This window comes from Phoenix dactylifera, chromosome 4, assembly GCF_051530095.1.
Source record: "Phoenix dactylifera cultivar Ajwa chromosome 4, Ajwa_hap1_PhDact_Kaust_v1.1, whole genome shotgun sequence".
In the NCBI taxonomy this organism is placed as follows: Eukaryota; Viridiplantae; Streptophyta; class Magnoliopsida; order Arecales; family Arecaceae; genus Phoenix; species Phoenix dactylifera.
Window position 1 is genome coordinate 35,962,796 of NC_143193.1, and position 13,066 is coordinate 35,975,861.

At 47.0% G+C, this 13,066-nt stretch overlaps 21 non-coding genes and 1 pseudogene across 21 annotated transcripts; all 22 read right to left on the reverse strand.

The window, feature by feature from the left end:
- Positions 1-5,160: 5,160 nt before the first annotated feature.
- On the reverse strand, positions 5,161-5,279 carry LOC149759219 (5S ribosomal RNA). Its single transcript, XR_016401502.1, has one exon. It is a non-coding gene; the product is annotated as a 5S ribosomal RNA (ribosomal RNA).
- Positions 5,280-5,525: 246 nt separating this feature from the next.
- Positions 5,526-5,644, reverse strand: LOC149759220 (5S ribosomal RNA). Its single transcript, XR_016404170.1, has one exon. It is a non-coding gene; the product is annotated as a 5S ribosomal RNA (ribosomal RNA).
- Positions 5,645-5,891: 247 nt separating this feature from the next.
- LOC149759221 (5S ribosomal RNA) lies at positions 5,892-6,010 on the reverse strand. The gene has a single exon (XR_016406012.1). It is a non-coding gene; the product is annotated as a 5S ribosomal RNA (ribosomal RNA).
- A 246-nt stretch (positions 6,011-6,256) lies between these two features.
- LOC149759222 (5S ribosomal RNA) lies at positions 6,257-6,375 on the reverse strand. The gene has a single exon (XR_016404349.1). It is a non-coding gene; the product is annotated as a 5S ribosomal RNA (ribosomal RNA).
- Positions 6,376-6,621: 246 nt separating this feature from the next.
- On the reverse strand, positions 6,622-6,740 carry LOC149759223 (5S ribosomal RNA). The gene has a single exon (XR_016408732.1). It is a non-coding gene; the product is annotated as a 5S ribosomal RNA (ribosomal RNA).
- Positions 6,741-6,986: 246 nt separating this feature from the next.
- On the reverse strand, positions 6,987-7,105 carry LOC149759224 (5S ribosomal RNA). Its single transcript, XR_016405544.1, has one exon. It is a non-coding gene; the product is annotated as a 5S ribosomal RNA (ribosomal RNA).
- Positions 7,106-7,352: 247 nt separating this feature from the next.
- On the reverse strand, positions 7,353-7,471 carry LOC149759225 (5S ribosomal RNA). The gene has a single exon (XR_016411931.1). It is a non-coding gene; the product is annotated as a 5S ribosomal RNA (ribosomal RNA).
- A 246-nt stretch (positions 7,472-7,717) lies between these two features.
- LOC149759226 (5S ribosomal RNA) lies at positions 7,718-7,836 on the reverse strand. The gene has a single exon (XR_016404350.1). It is a non-coding gene; the product is annotated as a 5S ribosomal RNA (ribosomal RNA).
- A 246-nt stretch (positions 7,837-8,082) lies between these two features.
- Positions 8,083-8,201, reverse strand: LOC149759227 (5S ribosomal RNA; annotated as a pseudogene).
- Positions 8,202-8,447: 246 nt separating this feature from the next.
- Positions 8,448-8,566, reverse strand: LOC149759228 (5S ribosomal RNA). The gene has a single exon (XR_016408271.1). It is a non-coding gene; the product is annotated as a 5S ribosomal RNA (ribosomal RNA).
- Positions 8,567-8,812: 246 nt separating this feature from the next.
- LOC149759229 (5S ribosomal RNA) lies at positions 8,813-8,931 on the reverse strand. The gene has a single exon (XR_016409140.1). It is a non-coding gene; the product is annotated as a 5S ribosomal RNA (ribosomal RNA).
- Positions 8,932-9,177: 246 nt separating this feature from the next.
- LOC149759230 (5S ribosomal RNA) lies at positions 9,178-9,296 on the reverse strand. Its single transcript, XR_016404171.1, has one exon. It is a non-coding gene; the product is annotated as a 5S ribosomal RNA (ribosomal RNA).
- Positions 9,297-9,542: 246 nt separating this feature from the next.
- LOC149759231 (5S ribosomal RNA) lies at positions 9,543-9,661 on the reverse strand. Its single transcript, XR_016408272.1, has one exon. It is a non-coding gene; the product is annotated as a 5S ribosomal RNA (ribosomal RNA).
- A 246-nt stretch (positions 9,662-9,907) lies between these two features.
- On the reverse strand, positions 9,908-10,026 carry LOC149759232 (5S ribosomal RNA). Its single transcript, XR_016409141.1, has one exon. It is a non-coding gene; the product is annotated as a 5S ribosomal RNA (ribosomal RNA).
- A 246-nt stretch (positions 10,027-10,272) lies between these two features.
- LOC149759233 (5S ribosomal RNA) lies at positions 10,273-10,391 on the reverse strand. Its single transcript, XR_016407159.1, has one exon. It is a non-coding gene; the product is annotated as a 5S ribosomal RNA (ribosomal RNA).
- Positions 10,392-10,638: 247 nt separating this feature from the next.
- On the reverse strand, positions 10,639-10,757 carry LOC149759234 (5S ribosomal RNA). Its single transcript, XR_016405166.1, has one exon. It is a non-coding gene; the product is annotated as a 5S ribosomal RNA (ribosomal RNA).
- Positions 10,758-11,003: 246 nt separating this feature from the next.
- Positions 11,004-11,122, reverse strand: LOC149759235 (5S ribosomal RNA). Its single transcript, XR_016404351.1, has one exon. It is a non-coding gene; the product is annotated as a 5S ribosomal RNA (ribosomal RNA).
- Positions 11,123-11,368: 246 nt separating this feature from the next.
- On the reverse strand, positions 11,369-11,487 carry LOC149759236 (5S ribosomal RNA). The gene has a single exon (XR_016408733.1). It is a non-coding gene; the product is annotated as a 5S ribosomal RNA (ribosomal RNA).
- A 246-nt stretch (positions 11,488-11,733) lies between these two features.
- On the reverse strand, positions 11,734-11,852 carry LOC149759237 (5S ribosomal RNA). Its single transcript, XR_016408274.1, has one exon. It is a non-coding gene; the product is annotated as a 5S ribosomal RNA (ribosomal RNA).
- A 246-nt stretch (positions 11,853-12,098) lies between these two features.
- LOC149759238 (5S ribosomal RNA) lies at positions 12,099-12,217 on the reverse strand. The gene has a single exon (XR_016409143.1). It is a non-coding gene; the product is annotated as a 5S ribosomal RNA (ribosomal RNA).
- A 246-nt stretch (positions 12,218-12,463) lies between these two features.
- LOC149759239 (5S ribosomal RNA) lies at positions 12,464-12,582 on the reverse strand. Its single transcript, XR_016407160.1, has one exon. It is a non-coding gene; the product is annotated as a 5S ribosomal RNA (ribosomal RNA).
- A 247-nt stretch (positions 12,583-12,829) lies between these two features.
- On the reverse strand, positions 12,830-12,948 carry LOC149759240 (5S ribosomal RNA). The gene has a single exon (XR_016405167.1). It is a non-coding gene; the product is annotated as a 5S ribosomal RNA (ribosomal RNA).
- Between the last annotated feature and the right edge of the window lie 118 nt (positions 12,949-13,066).

Consider the following 13,066-nt stretch of genomic DNA (forward strand, 5'->3'; position numbering starts at 1 on the left):
TTGACCATGGATGGATTGGGAAGCAGGTATATATATGTGTGCAGATCAGTTGTGTGCCTGAGATAATGTATTGATATATATTGTCCAGGTTCATTATATGACGGATTATGTGATTGCTGCTCTGACAGGTAGTGTGTTGTATGTATTGAGATAATCCTGACAGGTCACTATAGGAAAAGTGATCATTTTGTGCATGTATCATGCCAAATTTTTCAAGATCTATTGATGATTGATAGGTAGTAGGGTTCTACGCGGTGGCTGGTGGCCTTATGCCTACCCGCACCCTAGGACCGTCGCGGCGGCCCGCCGGGAACGGGGCGGGGGTCGTGACAAAGCTTGGTATCAGAGCAAAGGTTAAAAAGAGTCCTGTCAGAGCAATAGGGTGAGTCAGGATTAAGTATAGGATTATACTATGGAGCATAGGATTTTTCTATATGTTATTTTATGAGTCAGATACAATTCTGTAAAATATATTTGGGGATGAGTTTTTGTCTCCAGCTGAGAGGCAGAATCGGGCTCTTCAGTTTGAGAGGCTGAAGCAGATGCCCGGAATGAGCGTATCTGAGTATGCTCGTGAGTTCACTAGATTGGGGAAGTATGCTCCTTACATCATCCCCACTGAAGCTGCCAGGATAGAAAGGTTCAGACGAGGTCTGATTTCCCCGCTTTATAATGCAGTACTGGCAGTAGAGGTCCCCACCTTGTCTAGGCTGATAGATAAAGCAAAACAGTGGGAGACCAGAAACAAAGAGGAAAGAGCTGAAAGAGAACAGAGGAAAATGAGTATGGGGAAAGGGCAAAGCAGTAGAGATAGATTTGAGGGAGTAGATCTCTCGGAGGGCCCAATGGAGCAGTCTGTACGCTCAGCTCCACCTGCCCCACGTGAGAGGAAATGGAGGGAAAGAGGTCAATCACAAGATACTTTTCTACCATCAGTACCTCGTCCTCCGGTCACTATGGCCAGAACGGAATCCAAGTTCCAATCATGGCCAGTATGTGGCATATGTGGGAAGCAGCACCCTGGCAGATGCAGAATGGGTCAGGGAGTGTGCTACAGATGTGGACAGCCGGGTCATTTTGTCAGAGAATGCCCGCAGGGTGCCACCCAGCAGTTTGTGCCTTTAACATCCTACCCTTCTGTGCAGATGGACAGGCCTAGTAGTAGGGAGCCTGTAGGCAGAGGTAGAGGTCAAGCACAAACATCACAGCAGAGTGCTGGACCATCTCAACTGTCAGCTCCAGTAGGCAGAGGGCAAGGAAGGGTGTTCACGGTAAATCCACAGGAGGCACGGGCATCAAATGCAGCTGTGACAGGTATGCTCCTCATTGATAAGATTAAAGCTAGAGTGTTATTTGATTCTGGAGCTACCCATTCATTTGTGTCCCCTTATTTTGCTAAAAAGTTAGCTAAGGATAAGATATTAATGCATATTCCCTTAGCTATTAGTACACATGTAGGGGATAGTATAAAAGCGAAGTATGTGTATCCTACCTGTGTGGTAGAGATAGAAGGTAAAACACTCCTAATTTATTTGATTCCCAATACCACACCGAGCAGAATATGAAAAGCAGATACACTCACCCCTTTGAGTAATCAGGTAATTTACTCTTTTAAATTCGAGGACGAATTTTATATAAGGGGGGGAGGATGTAATAACCCCAAAATATTTTTTTTATATAAAAAGGGATAGAATAGTCCTTTTCAATTAATATAAGGGGTAAAATAGGAAAGAATCAAAAGTTAATGGCATAACGGTAGATATGTTGAAGTGTTAGGGGCAAAATGGGAATTTAATAATATTAAACAAAGGGTAAATAGTGTTTTGATGTGACTTAATTGGAGGGTTTTGAGTTGGTTGGCTGGCGTTGGGATGGAAACTGAGAGAGAGTAACAGAGAGGGAGAGTCAGAGAAGCAGAGAGGAAAGAAAGAAGGAAAAAGAGAAGAAGAAGAAGAAGAAAGAAGAAGAGGAAAGGGATTCGAGGAGGAAAGGGATCCCGGTTGCACTTCCAGCTGAAGGGAAAAACATAGATCTCCTTCCCCTCTACGCAAGGACCTCGATTTCCAAAAAGAAAAAGGTAAATATCCGTCCCTATCTAGTCTTTTGATGACATTAGGCTATACAAAGGGTGGATATAGTCTAGAGGGGTCGGATAAGGGTTGTAGAGGTGGTTAAAAGAGGAAGAATCGGATTTTAACAAATTTTTCCGGCACTACGGAAAAACTGTGTCGAAGTCCCAACTTCGGCGAATTATTTAGGGGGCCAAACGGCCTCCGATGATGATGCATGTTATCTCTTTGGAATTCTCTATGAGTGTAGAATGTTAGGTAAAAATTTCATCAAATTTGGAGTCCTGAAAGTGGATCAAAACCGGGATGAAGTAACCCACTGTCAGTTTGGGTTACTGTTCATCCGGTGGAAAATAAGGGATTTCATGCCATAATAGGGTATTAAGCCTAGATTAGGCTAAGGGAGACCTTGTACTCGTGCAAGGGAGTCCCTAATACACATAAATGATGAGTTAATTAATAGAAAAAGAAAAAGAGAAAGAAAAGAAAAGATTTAGGAAACGGGGGAGTTGAATCAATTAAAGTTCCCTATATTATAATTGGCACGTAGATTATAGCCCTTGATACAAGACTAAATGTATTGTAAATGCATGTCACAGTTGGGCAAGAAGCTAGGGAACAAGAGGAAGAAGTTCCCCACTGCCTGCTGTAGATTTTTGGAGGCGTATCAGGGCTGTGCCAGATTGACAGGTGAGTGGGAGTCATGTACTTTGCACCATGAGCATCCTTAATTCATTTTCATGAATGTCGCCAAGTGTGAATTGATTCCACTTGAGCATATTGATTGATATTGTAGTAGATTTCTCTATAATCTTGATTCTCTATACTTGATTATCTTGTGCACGCATTTGAGGGAACATTGAGAGAAATTACGAGGGGTTGATGAGTAATCAAATTGATTCCGAATTGTGAAATGATTTCTTTTGTAAATTGATTTCATTTCCTCTATTTTAAAAACTTGTGAGTCGTAGCTTGATTATACTCCTTTATGAGTAATGAAATTGGATCTGAATTGTGAAATGATTTCTTTTGTAAATTGATTTCATTTCCTCTATTTCAAAGACTTGTACAGCCCTTCTCATGGTATATTGAGTTGCATTGTACTCCCGTGATTCCTCACTCCCAACCCTGATGTTAGTTTATGATTGGGTCATGATCGAGTGAGTGGTAATCTTGATTATACTCCTTTTTAGTAGAGTATTGGGAGGGTGCATTATGGCATTTATGCATGGCTTGGCAGTATCTGCAGGACACCTATAGTCGATGGGGGTTGAACATCGGCCTTTGTGCACATAGTAGCCTTCTGGGTGGGCGGAGCCCAGTCCCTTCCTAGGGGGGGACACGGCCCTAGGCGTAGGATCGGCCGGTCCTACGACTTATATTCTGCTTGCCGCCGGGCATAGTAAGACCTCGCGAGGTGCAGTATGGCTTTCCGCGGATGTAGAATTCCCGCGAGGTGCCGTTTAGTATGTAGATGTGAGATGGATTTCTGTTCTGGATACTGGCCGGCATTTATATGATCAGTGTGGTGTCTTATCCTGCATATGCATGTGACAGTAGGGAGTTGTTGCTGGTTCGCCTGGGGCGTAAAACCCACCTCCTGATAGCTGTCTAGCATTTATGTTATCGGTATGGTGTCTTATCCTGCATATGCATGTGACAGTAGGGAGTTGTTGCTGGTTCGCCTGGGGCGTAAAACCCACCTCCCGATAGCTGTCTAGCATTTATGTTATCGGTATGGTGTCTTATCCTGCATATGCATGTGACAGTAGGGAGTTGTTGCTGGTTCGCCTGGGGCGTAAAACCCACCTCCCGATAGCTGTCTAGCATTTATGTTATCGGTATGGTGTCTTATCCTGCATATGCATGTGACAGTAGGGAGTTGTTGCTGGTTCGCCTGGGGCGTAAAACCCACCTCCCGACAACTGTCTAGCATTTATGTTATCGGTATGGTGTCTTATCCTGCATATGCATGTGACAGTAGGGAGTTGTTGCTGGTTCGCCTGGGGCGTAAAACCCACCTCCCGACAGCTGTCTAGTGATGATTTACATATTGGTGTGGTGTCATATTCGATGTATGCATGTGACAGTAGGGAGTTGTTGCTGGTTCGCCTGGGGCGTAAAACCCACCTCCCGATAGCTGTCTTGTTGATGATTCAGCCTATTGACACCTGATTTATATGATTCAGTACTACGACCTGTTGAACATATTCATGAGTAGCATATATGTTGACTTGATTATTCCATATATGCTTCAGATGAGTTGATATTGATTGTGGTGATATTGATGATTTACTCCATATTCTTTATGTTGAGTTCATGTTCATCTTGTTATTGATCTTGAGATTTTACCTCGAGCCATGATTATATCTTGTCTCATGTGCATAGTACTCTCTACTCCACTCACTGAGTATTCATATACTCACTCCCCAGTTTGGTGTTTTTGATTGCAGGGCAGGTATTGTATAGAGAAGAGCAGGGTTAGAGATTGCCTGCTAGCTGTGCCGCTCCATAGTATAGTATAGTATAATGTAGATAGAGGTTTATCCCCTTTTGGTGTATTATAAACCTTCTATTGTATATAGTGTATAGTTACAGTCATAGATCCTGTTGTGGATATGGGTTTGACCATGGATGGATTGGGAAGCAGGTATATATATGTGTGCAGATCAGTTGTGTGCCTGAGATAATGTATTGATATATATTGTCCAGGTTCATTATATGACGGATTATGTGATTGCTGCTCTGACAGGTAGTGTGTTGTATGTATTGAGATAATCCTGACAGGTCACTATAGGAAAAGTGATCATTTTGTGCATGTATCATGCCAAATTTTTCAAGATCTATTGATGATTGATAGGTAGTAGGGTTCTACGCGGTGGCTGGTGGCCTTATGCCTACCCGCACCCTAGGACCGTCGCGGCGGCCCGCCGGGAACGGGGCGGGGGTCGTGACAATGCGGCATGGCACCGCCAGTCTCCGGACTCAGTTTATTTTCGGGGGGAAAAAATTATCCGAAGAGGAAAAGCCAAAAGCCAAAAAATTAAAAATAAATATTATCAAAAAATAAAAAAGCGGGCAAAAAATAAAAGGGGTGCAACACGAGGACTTCCCAGGGGGTCACCCATCCTAGTACTACTCTCGCCCAAGCACGCTTAACTGCGGAGTTCTGAAGGGATCCGGTGCATTAGTGCTGGTATGATCGCACCCATGACATGCCCATCGAATCACCCTTTTATGACAAAGCAGTAGACCTCGACGGCCCGAGACATTCGCGCTGCCGGGGCCGTTCTGGCGTAGGATTCAACGCGCTGTTCCGCTATGCGGCATCGCACCGCGAGTCTCCGGACTCAGTTTATTTTCGGAGGAAAAAAATTATCCGAAGAGGAAAAGCCAAAAGCCGAAAAATTAAAAATAAATGTTATCAAAAAATAAAAAAGCGGGCAAAAAATAAAAGGGGTGCAACACGAGGACTTCCCAGGGGGTCACCCATCCTAGTACTACTCTCGCCCAAGCACGCTTAACTGCGAAGTTCTGATGGGATCCGGTGCATTAGTACTGGTATGATCGCACCCATGATATGCCCTTCGAAACTCCCTTTTATGACAAAGCAGCAGACCTCGACGGCCCGAGACATTCGCGCTGCCGGGGCCGTTCTGGCGTAGGATTCAACGCGCTGGTCCCGCTATGCGGCATGGCACCGCCAGTCTCCGGACTCAGTTTATTGTCGGGGAAAAAAAATTATCCGAAGAGGAAAAGCCAAAAGCCAAAAAATTAAAAATAAATATTATCAAAAAATAAAAAAGCGGGCAAAAAATAAAAAGGGTGCAACACGAAGACCTTCCAGGGGGTCACCCATCCTAGTACTACTCTCGCCCAAGCACGCTTAACTGCGGAGTTCTGATGGGATCCGGTGCATTAGTGCTGGTATGATCGCACCCAAGACATGCCCTTCGAAACTCCCTTTTATGACAAAGCAGCAGACCTCGACGGCCCGAGGCATTCGCGCTGCCGGGGCCGTTCTGGCGTAGGATTCAACGCGCTGTTCCGCTATGCGGCATGGCACCGCCAGTCTCCGGACTCAGTTTATTTTCGGGGGAAAAAAATTATCCGAAGAGGAAAAGACAAAAGCCGAAAAATAAAAAATAAATGTTATCAAAAAATAAAAAAGCGGGCAAAAAATAAAAGGGGTGCAACACGAGGACTTCCCATGGGGTCACCCATCCTAGTACTACTCTCGCCCAAGCACGCTTAACTGCAGAGTTCTCATGGGATCCGGTGCATTAGTGCTGGTATGATCGCACCCATGACATGCCCTTCGAAACTCCCTTTTATGACAAAGCAGCAGACCTCGACGGCCCGAGACATTCGCGCTGCCGGGGCCGTTCTGGCGTATGATTCAACGCGCTGTTCCGCTATGCGGTATGGCACCGCCAGTCTCCGGACTCAGTTTATTTTCGGGGGGAAAAAATTATCCGAAGAGGAAAAGCCAAAAGCCAAAAAATTAAAAATAAATATTATCAAAAAATAAAAAAGCGGGCAAAAAATAAAAAGGGTGCAACACGAGGACTTCCCAGGGGGTCACCCATCCTAGTACTTCTCTCGCCCAAGCACGCTTAACTGCGGAGTTATGATGGGATCCGGTGCATTAGTGCTGGTATGATCGCAGCCATGACATGCCCTTCGAAACTCCCTTTTATGACAAAGCAGCAGACCGCGACGGCCCGAGACATTCGCGCTGCCGGGGCCGTTCTGGCGTAGGATTCAACGCGCTGTTCCGCTATGCGGCATGGCACCGCGAGTCTCCGGACTCAGTTTATTTTCGGAGGAAAAAAATTATCCGAAGAGGAAAAGCCAAAAGCCGAAAAATTAAAAATAAATGTTATCAAAAAATAAAAAAGCGGGCAAAAAATAAAAGGGGTGCAACACGAGGACTTCCCAGGGGGTCACCCATCCTAGTACTACTCTCGCCCAAGCACGCTTAACTGCGAAGTTCTGATGGGATCCGGTGCATTAGTGTTGGTATGATCGCACCCATGATATGCCCTTCGAAACTCCCTTTTATGACAAAGCAGCAGACCTCGACGGCCCGAGACATTCGCGCTGCCGGGGCCGTTCTGGCGTACGATTCAACGCGCTGGTCCCGCTATGCGGCATGGCACCGCCAGTCTCCGGACTCAGTTTATTGTCGGGGGAAAAAAATTATCCGAAGAGGAAAAGCCAAAAGCCAAAAAATTAAAAATAAATATTATCAAAAAATAAAAAAGCGGGCAAAAAATAAAAAGGGTGCAACACGAGGACTTCCCAGGGGGTCACCCATCCTAGTACTACTCTCGCCCAAGCACGCTTAACTGCGGAGTTCTGATGGGATCCGGTGCATTAGTGCTGGTATGATCGCACCCAAGACATGCCCTTCGAAACTCCCTTTTATGACAAAGCAGCAGACCTCGACGGCCCGAGACATTCGCGCTGCCGGGGCCGTTCTGGCGTAGGATTCAACGTGCTGTTCCGCTATGCGGCATGGCACCGCCAGTCTCCGGACTCAGTTTATTTTCAGGGGAAAAAAATTATCCGAAGAGGAAAAGACAAAAGCCGAAAAATAAAAAATAAATGTTATCAAAAAATAAAAAAGCGGGCAAAAAATAAAAGGGGTGCAACACGAGGACTTCCCATGGGGTCACCCATCCTAGTACTACTCTCGCCCAAGCACGCTTAACTGCAGAGTTCTCATGGGATCCGGTGCATTAGTGCTGGTATGATCGCACCCATGACATGCCCTTCGAAACTCCCTTTTATGACAAAGCAGCAGACCTCGACGGCCCGAGACATTCGCGCTGCCGGGGCCGTTCTGGCGTATGATTCAACGCGCTGTTCCGCTATGCGGCATGGCACCGCCAGTCTCCGGACTCAGTTTATTTTCGGGGGGAAAAAATTATCCGAAGAGGAAAAGCCAAAAGCCAAAAAATTAAAAATAAATATTATCAAAAAATAAAAAAGCGGGCAAAAAATAAAAAGGGTGCAACACGAGGACTTCCCAGGGGGTCACCCATCCTAGTACTTCTCTCGCCCAAGCACGCTTAACTGCGGAGTTATGATGGGATCCGGCGCATTAGTGCTGGTATGATCGCAGCCATGACATGCCCTTCGAAACTCCCTTTTATGACAAAGCAGCAGACCGCGACGGCCCGAGACATTCGCGCTGCCGGGGCCGTTCTGGCGTAGGATTCAACGCGCTGTTCCGCTATGCGGCATGGCACCGCCAGTCTCCGGACTCAGTTTATTGTCGGAGGAAAAAAATTATCCGAAGAGGAAAAGCCAAAAGCCGAAAAATTAAAAATAAATATTATCAAAAAATAAAAAAGCGGGCAAAAAATAAAAAGGGTGCAACACGAGGACTTCCCAGGGGGTCACCCATCCTAGTACTACTCTCGCCCAAGCACGCTTAATTGCGGAGTTCTGGTGGGATCCGGTGCATTAGTGCTGGTATGATCGCACCTAAGACATGCCCTTCGAAACTCCCTTTTAATACAAAGCAGCAGACCTCGACGGCCCGAGACATTCGCGCTGCCGGGGCCGTTCTGGCGTATGATTCAACGCGCTGTTCCGCTATGCGGCATGGCACCGCCAGTCTCCGGACTCAGTTTATTTTCGGGGGGAAAAAATTATCCGAAGAGGAAAAGCCAAAAGCCAAAAAATTAAAAATAAATATTATCAAAAAATAAAAAAGCGGGCAAAAAATAAAAGGGGTGCAACACGAGGACTTCCCAGGGGGTCACCCATCCTAGTACTACTCTCGCCCAAGCACGCTTAACTGCGGAGTTCTGATGGGATCCGGTGCATTAGTGCTGGTATGATCGCACCCATGACATGCCCATCGAATCACCCTTTTATGACAAAGCAGTAGACCTCGACGGCCCGAGACATTCGCGCTGCCGGGGCCGTTCTGGCGTAGGATTCAACGCGCTGTTCCGCTATGCGGCATCGCACCGCGAGTCTCCGGACTCAGTTTATTTTCGGAGGAAAAAAATTATCCGAAGAGGAAAAGCCAAAAGCCGAAAAATTAAAAATAAATGTTATCAAAAAATAAAAAAGCGGGCAAAAAATAAAAGGGGTGCAACACGAGGACTTCCCAGGGGGTCACCCATCCTAGTACTACTCTCGCCCAAGCACGCTTAACTGCGAAGTTCTGATGGGATCCGGTGCATTAGTACTGGTATGATCGCACCCATGATATGCCCTTCGAAACTCCCTTTTATGACAAAGCAGCAGACCGCGACGGCCCGAGACATTCGCGCTGCCGGGGCCGTTCTGGCGTAGGATTCAACGCGCTGTTCCGCTATGCGGCATGGCACCGCCAGTCTCCGGACTCAGTTTATTGTCGGAGGAAAAAAATTATCCGAAGAGGAAAAGCCAAAAGCCGAAAAATTAAAAATAAATATTATCAAAAAATAAAAAAGCGGGCAAAAAATAAAAAGGGTGCAACACGAGGACTTCCCAGGGGGTCACCCATCCTAGTACTACTCTCGCCCAAGCACGCTTAATTGCGGAGTTCTGGTGGGATCCGGTGCATTAGTGCTGGTATGATCGCACCTAAGACATGCCCTTCGAAACTCCCTTTTAATACAAAGCAGCAGACCTCGACGGCCCGAGACATTCGCGCTGCCGGGGCCGTTCTGGCGTATGATTCAACGCGCTGTTCCGCTATGCGGCATGGCACCGCCAGTCTCCGGACTCAGTTTATTTTCGGGGGGAAAAAATTATCCGAAGAGGAAAAGCCAAAAGCCAAAAAATTAAAAATAAATATTATCAAAAAATAAAAAAGCGGGCAAAAAATAAAAGGGGTGCAACACGAGGACTTCCCAGGGGGTCACCCATCCTAGTACTACTCTCGCCCAAGCACGCTTAACTGCGGAGTTCTGATGGGATCCGGTGCATTAGTGCTGGTATGATCGCACCCATGACATGCCCATCGAATCACCCTTTTATGACAAAGCAGTAGACCTCGACGGCCCGAGACATTCGCGCTGCCGGGGCCGTTCTGGCGTAGGATTCAACGCGCTGTTCCGCTATGCGGCATCGCACCGCGAGTCTCCGGACTCAGTTTATTTTCGGAGGAAAAAAATTATCCGAAGAGGAAAAGCCAAAAGCCGAAAAATTAAAAATAAATGTTATCAAAAAATAAAAAAGCGGGCAAAAAATAAAAGGGGTGCAACACGAGGACTTCCCAGGGGGTCACCCATCCTAGTACTACTCTCGCGCAAGCACGCTTAACTGCGAAGTTCTGATGGGATCCGGTGCATTAGTGCTGGTATGATCGCACCCATGATATGCCCTTCGAAACTCCCTTTTATGACAAAGCAGCAGACCTCGACGGCCCGAGACATTCGCGCTGCCGGGGCCGTTCTGGCGTAGGATTCAACGCGCTGGTCCCGCTATGCGGCATGGCACCGCCAGTCTCCGGACTCAGTTTATTGTCGGGGAAAAAAAATTATCCGAAGAGGAAAAGCCAAAAGCCAAAAAATTAAAAATAAATATTATCAAAAAATAAAAAAGCGGGCAAAAAATAAAAAGGGTGCAACACGAAGACTTTCCAGGGGGTCACCCATCCTAGTACTACTCTCGCCCAAGCACGCTTAACTGCGGAGTTCTGATGGGATCCGGTGCATTAGTGCTGGTATGATCGCACCCAAGACATGCCCTTCGAAACTTCCTTTTATGACAAAGCAGCAGACCTCGACGGCCCGAGACATTCGCGCTGCCGGGGCCGTTCTGGCGTAGGATTCAACGTGCTGTTCCGCTATGCGGCATGGCACCGCCAGTCTCCGGACTCAGTTTATTTTCAGGGGAAAAAAATTATCCGAAGAGGAAAAGACAAAAGCCGAAAAATAAAAAATAAATGTTATCAAAAAATAAAAAAGCGGGCAAAAAATAAAAGGGGTGCAACACGAGGACTTCCCATGGGGTCACCCATCCTAGTACTACTCTCGCCCAAGCACGCTTAACTGCAGAGTTCTCATGGGATCCGGTGCATTAGTGCTGGTATGATCGCACCCATGACATGCCCTTCGAAACTCCCTTTTATGACAAAGCAGCAGACCTCGACGGCCCGAGACATTCGCGCTGCCGGGGCCGTTCTGGCGTATGATTCAACGCGCTGTTCCGCTATGCGGCATGGCACCGCCAGTCTCCGGACTCAGTTTATTTTCGGGGGGAAAAAATTATCCGAAGAGGAAAAGCCAAAAGCCAAAAAATTAAAAATAAATATTATCAAAAAATAAAAAAGCGGGCAAAAAATAAAAAGGGTGCAACACGAGGACTTCCCAGGGGGTCACCCATCCTAGTACTTCTCTCGCCCAAGCACGCTTAACTGCGGAGTTATGATGGGATCCGGTGCATTAGTGCTGGTATGATCGCAGCCATGACATGCCCTTCGAAACTCCCTTTTATGACAAAGCAGCAGACCGCGACGGCCCGAGACATTCGCGCTGCCGGGGCCGTTCTGGCGTAGGATTCAACGCGCTGTTCCGCTATGCGGCATGGCACCGCCAGTCTCCGGACTCAGTTTATTGTCGGAGGAAAAAAATTATCCGAAGAGGAAAAGCCAAAAGCCGAAAAATTAAAAATAAATATTATCAAAAAATAAAAAAGCGGGCAAAAAATAAAAAGGGTGCAACACGAGGACTTCCCAGGGGGTCACCCATCCTAGTACTACTCTCGCCCAAGCACGCTTAATTGCGGAGTTCTGGTGGGATCCGGTGCATTAGTGCTGGTATGATCGCACCTAAGACATGCCCTTCGAAACTCCCTTTTAATACAAAGCAGCAGACCTCGACGGCCCGAGACATTCGCGCTGCCGGGGCCGTTCTGGCGTATGATTCAACGCGCTGTTCCGCTATGCGGCATGGCACCGCCAGTCTCCGGACTCAGTTTATTTTCGGGGGGAAAAAATTATCCGAAGAGGAAAAGCCAAAAGCCAAAAAATTAAAAATAAATATTATCAAAAAATAAAAAAGCGGGCAAAAAATAAAAGGGGTGCAACACGAGGACTTCCCAGGGGGTCACCCATCCTAGTACTACTCTCGCCCAAGCACGCTTAACTGCGGAGTTCTGATGGGATCCGGTGCATTAGTGCTGGTATGATCGCACCCATGACATGCCCATCGAATCACCCTTTTATGACAAAGCAGTAGACCTCGACGGCCCGAGACATTCGCGCTGCCGGGGCCGTTCTGGCGTAGGATTCAACGCGCTGTTCCGCTATGCGGCATCGTACCGCGAGTCTCCGGACTCAGTTTATTTTCGGAGGAAAAAAATTATCCGAAGAGGAAAAGCCAAAAGCCGAAAAATTAAAAATAAATGTTATCAAAAAATAAAAAAGCGGGCAAAAAATAAAAGGGGTGCAACACGAGGACTTCCCAGGGGGTCACCCATCCTAGTACTACTCTCGCGCAAGCACGCTTAACTGCGAAGTTCTGATGGGATCCGGTGCATTAGTGCTGGTATGATCGCACCCATGATATGCCCTTCGAAACTCCCTTTTATGACAAAGCAGCAGACCTCGACGGCCCGAGACATTCGCGCTGCCGGGGCCGTTCTGGCGTAGGATTCAACGCGCTGGTCCCGCTATGCGGCATGGCACCGCCAGTCTCCGGACTCAGTTTATTGTCGGGGAAAAAAAATTATCCGAAGAGGAAAAGCCAAAAGCCAAAAAATTAAAAATAAATATTATCAAAAAATAAAAAAGCGGGCAAAAAATAAAAAGGGTGCAACACGAAGACTTTCCAGGGGGTCACCCATCCTAGTACTACTCTCGCCCAAGCACGCTTAACTGCGGAGTTCTGATGGGATCCGGTGCATTAGTGCTGGTATGATCGCACCCAAGACATGCCCTTCGAAACTTCCTTTTATGACAAAGCAGCAGACCTCGACGGCCCGAGACATTCGCGCTGCCGGGGCCGTTCTGGCGTAGGATTCAACGCGCTGTTCCGCTATGCGGC